Source organism: Cephus cinctus, unplaced genomic scaffold (assembly GCF_000341935.2).
Source record: "Cephus cinctus unplaced genomic scaffold, Ccin1 Ccin1_scaffold1086, whole genome shotgun sequence".
Lineage (NCBI taxonomy): Eukaryota > Metazoa > Arthropoda > Insecta > Hymenoptera > Cephidae > Cephus > Cephus cinctus.
In genome coordinates this window covers 2,932-8,142 of record NW_014333601.1, presented here as the reverse complement: position 1 = coordinate 8,142, position 5,211 = coordinate 2,932, and positions in this window count along the sequence as shown.

Genomic DNA, 5,211 nt, shown 5'->3' with positions numbered 1-5,211 from the left:
GGGGGGGGGGGGGGGGGAGGTGAAAGAGAAAAAAATAAAAAGTGAAGAGAGAGAGAGAGAGAGAGAGAGACAAAAAGTTTGTAAAGCAAAGGAGGAGAGAAAGGGGTAAATAGCGAAAAAAAAAAAGAAACGAATAAGCAAAGTATAAAATTGACGTAATCAAAAAAAAAAAATTTGCAACACGAAGGGCCATTACTGTGCTAAAGATTTCCGTCTCCCTCCCTACCCAACTCCATTCGCTCCCCTCGCCAACAAAAGTTGTGTAGAATATTTTTTTTTTTTTATTTTGGCAAACCGACTACCCCACGTCACATCGACCTATCGGTAGCTATTCTTGATTTTTCTTTAATAATCTTTTCTTTTTCTCCTTTTATTTTTTTTGTTCTCTCCGCTTTATTCGCGCAATCGCCAATTAACGTCCAAATCGTATTTTTATCGCTGTGTATGTAAATTCATTCGGCCATTCGTCATCGCAGGGATCCTATGGGTAGCTGATAGTGGTTTAGTGGGATTGATAGAGAGAGATAGAGAGAGAGAGAGAGAGAGAGAGAGAGAGAGAGAGAGAGAGAGAGAGAGAGAGAGAGAGAGAGAGAGAGAATGCAAAAAAACAAAGAAAAATAATATATTTGAGAAGGAGGTGGCAGGAGGGGAGGGGAAAAAGGATGAAGAGAAATGAAGTCGCTTAGTTGGAGCATCCCCTCCACCTCACCGTAGCCCATCTGTCCTCCCTCCCTCCCTCCCTCCCACCCCTCACGTCCTGTTCAGTTATCTTTTATAAAGTAATCGCATTACTCCAAAACGATCGTAGGAAACAATGATGTATCGTTCTACCAAGTCAAGTGCATTACGTAGTTAATAACCGACATAGACAATTACGAGCGTGGCTTTGCGAAAACGGAGCTGTTGGTAAAAATTTTGAAAAAATCGCACACGAAGAAAAAAAAAAAACAAGTAACTCGTTATTGGCTTTTCCGTATTTTCGCATAACTTCGAACAACTTATTATCCCGTAGATCGAAGAACGATATAGGATATTATTCTTTGCTACGTGGAGCGTTGTACTTTAGATAATATATATATACATATATATATATACGATTATGTATATTCGCAATCCGCCATTGTCTGCCGCCGCGGTGGTAAAATTTAATTGGGGGCGACGTGGATGAAAAAATGGAGAAAAAAAGGACCGATTAAACGTGCCGAAATGTGTGAATGCGTTTTTGCGAGTTGGTTGGTGAGAGCGTTGTGCATACTTTATACATATATATATATATATCTTTTTTGTTTTGTCTTCATACCGTGAAATTAAAAAAAAAAGAATCGCAGAGAAAGGACATACGTTCTCGGGGTCGCATATACCGAGGATAATTTTATTTTTTTTCTCTTTATCTTTATTTTTTAATTTTGTTTTTGACCGTTTATGGCGTCACGTGACGTCGCACCGAATGCCCGAGTGACAGAAGACGCGATTGTTATTCATATTTTTATTGCTTGTGACTGTGATGCTATATATATATATATATATATATATATATATATTTTAATATCACCTGTACGTAGGCATGTATGCGTATATGACAGGTGCAGTACAGGTACATGTACTGTTCTGTGTATATATTACATACGTGCCTATATGTATATGTATATACATGTATATTCCATATTTACTCTCATAGAATGACATTTTGGGACTGTGGTGATAGGTCGAATTCCATTTTTGATTTTTTCTTTTTTTTTTTTTCTTTCGTAATACATTCGCACGGGCACGCAAATAATTCTTAATTTATCGCTGTATCCTTTCTCTGCCTTCTTTTTCTCTTTTATCGTCGCACCCGAGTTACGGATCGATAACGACGCCGTCGAAGTGAAACGACTTATTGCTCTTTTTTTTTTATTACGAATTTTCATCTTGATCGAGAGACCGGAAAATGTGCACGTGTGACAAAAATTGCGTTCGCGAGAAAATTCGTCGATCGGGACGCTCGTCGGGATCGAAGATCGATCGATTATCGAATTGAACTCGGGTCGGTTTTAAAGAGAAATTGCGATAAACCATTATTTGTTTCTTCCAAATAATCTCATATCACGTATGATGCATGAAAAAAAGAAAAAATGAAAAAAAAAAAGTAAGCCTGTACAACTTTCTCGCACGAGGTGTAAAATCAAGCCGTTTACTATTTTTTAAGTGTGTCACGTGGATGCCTGTGTGTGAGTGAGAACTTTATCGATTAAGGGCAAAGAGAAGAGAAAAAGATAAACATAATACGACTAGCGCGTTAAGCGATGATATTCCTGACTCCTTTTATCGATGACGACTGCATTGCTCCCCTGACAAAGGCTCGTATATTCATTATACAGTTGTATTTGCAATTATTACCTATATTATATTCATTAATTAAATAAAGAAGATTATATTATTAATAAAAGATGATAAATATCGTAGGCGAATGATTATGTGGAAAGAGCTAAGAAAATGAGTATGCTCTACGAGGAAACGAAGGCAGGGAAGATTATAAAGAAAAAGAAAACAAAAAAAAATGTGTTTGTTCACTCGTACCGTTCTTCGAGCTCTCCCTTTTATGTTTCGTTGCCCTTCTAGGACGCGCAATTAATATATGTTGATACAATCATCCCTATTATTATTATTATTATTATTATTATTATTATTACCACTATTATATATATTATTGCTATTATTATTACTGATTATTATTATTATTGATTATTAATTAATGTTATTATCGTCAATATGTGTAACGCGTGCAGGAAGCCGTCGAATAAATGGCTGGCAAGATGAAGCAAAAAAAATTAAGAATAGAAATGGGTTAAGTGGGTTAGCGTAAAGGTAAAATTTTGAAAATGAATTGAAAAAATTGTTTGCCATGAGAAACGATTTTGGATGGATTTGAAAAAAAAAAAGAAAATTATTAGCGCGGAGGATCGTCCGAGGTTGTACATACGTATGAAGGTGGTAGAAGGGTCCTCCGCGTGAACAGATATGAAAGTGAGGCCTTTGTTCCTTGACGGTGAAGAAAGAATGGAAATTGTTGGTGGCGGGGATGAAAGATAAGGAATGTGTAATAAAGTGTGTTATATGGTAATAGACGAGTTATCGAAGTCAAGTTCGGGTAATGATAAGTATGCGGGAATTTTATTCGACGGCTCGCGACTGTTCGATACGTAAACGATTTTGTCCCCGGTATGCTTTAATGTGGAACTATTTTCTTTTTTTTCTTTTTCTTTTTTTTTCGATTATCATACGTTTACACGTTATTGTCTGCGCTTCTGTTTTACTCGAGAACTTGTGTATTACGATGGCGATGATAATTATGACGACGAGCATGACGATGATGACGATTGATGGAAAAAAAAATAGACAAAAAAAGAAAGAAAGAAAATAACGGAATATGTATAAAATGTATTTTAAGCGAGGAACAAATTTACATTTACACTTACGGTTACGACGGTGCAGTAACTGACGTGGGTTTTGCGCAACATACGTATGATTTTGGACAGAGTCCATCGGGACTGACGAATTTCTTCATTTATCTCTTCTTCCTCCATATATCGGTCTTTGCGTCCCTCGTATCGGTTGTGTACGATTTTTTGTTATCGTTTACAGTTTTTTTCTCTCTCTGATTCACAGTCAAAATAAATGTTGCGTCTTTATTGTTTGTTAATACGTATGCTTCTTCCTGGTGAAAAATTACTGCTATAGATTTATTCATTCATTATTTTTAACGTTCAGTTTTGTCTTATTTCTAGGTTATACTTAGAGTTTTATGTCTGTATATTGAGGGACCTAAGGACTTGATATGGTGGTAAATTTGTTTCGGCCTAGATCTGCCTTCCCTTTCGATCCTTTTACTCAACTCGAGACGTGACCTTTCTCGAATCGATTTTATCATCTTCGGATAAAAAGAAAACATGTTGGAGAATCTGTCGCGGGTCGTTGACGAAGGAAGGTTTTCGCGAAACGCAGTCGTCCGTACCCTCGATTGCTCTCTCCAAATCTTTGTGCGTATAGTCCGGGTTGCAGTCTCGCTACAGCGGCGGCCATGGACTATAAGTTATTAAAATATTTATTTAAACGACTTGCCAGATTCATTGCACATTATACAGTGAGAATTATAGATTCGACGGATATCCGTAGATCAAACGGATTAACGGATGAGTTGCATAGCTGTTAAGAGCGAAGTTTCACGAGATATTGATGTATATATTTTAAGTTTGTATTATAACTCCCTACTTGATTTGTATGAAATGGAGATATCATTAAAATGATGATGATAAATACCGAAATTCTGTTCTCTTGTCCACCACTTCCTCTTCCGAAAGAACGCTCGACGTGAAGGCTAAGAAAAGAAGAATAAAGACCGACTGTGAGAGGTGTAAATTGTTTTCCTCTCTTTACTTCTCCTTGTTAGCGTAAATTTTAACGTAGGCACTGAATACATCGGGAGGATTTCGTTCAAACCGGCGTCGTCAGATGGCGCAGCCGGGTGACTGCTGCGCATGCGCAGTATGGACTACGTAGCTGGCAATGTATAATGTTCTTCGGAGCATGATACAAATAGACGAGGTATAGCCATAGATATGAAAAAAACATAGATGTAGCATAAACTGATATTTTAGGCAAGGCGTGAGCCAAAATGAGGGGGGTGGAGTTCGCTGCATAACCAATCAAATTCAAGCTGAACCCTCCCTTACCATGCCTTAACATGATTGGTTCTCTTTGTGCGTATAAAGAAACGACAGAGTACGTAGCACTTTTACATCACTGCGCTTGCTTCTAATAGTAATCACAAGTAGGCTCAGTGTACCTCGGCACCCCTCCCTGGACGGCTTCCCCCCGCAGGGTTATGCTACATCTATGTTTTTTTTTATATCTATGGGTATAGCCACTAGCGGCTCTGCGCATTTGGACGGTGACGTCATTGGACCATCTCTACTCTGATTGGCGAACGACTTCCTGCCGCGATGTTCTTATGATTTAACCGCCACTTCGCTTCTTTCCAAGCTAGATTTGGCGCCAAACGTTCGTCGTCACAGACAACTTGCATCGTGTGCAATAAAAGGAACTAAAATTATTTTATAGCATTGTATTACATAAAAATTCTTGGATCTTGATTTACTTTCAAAATTTATTCAAAATATAAAATTAAGGCTACATCAAAATCTCGCCGAATATACGAAGTAGATAAACATT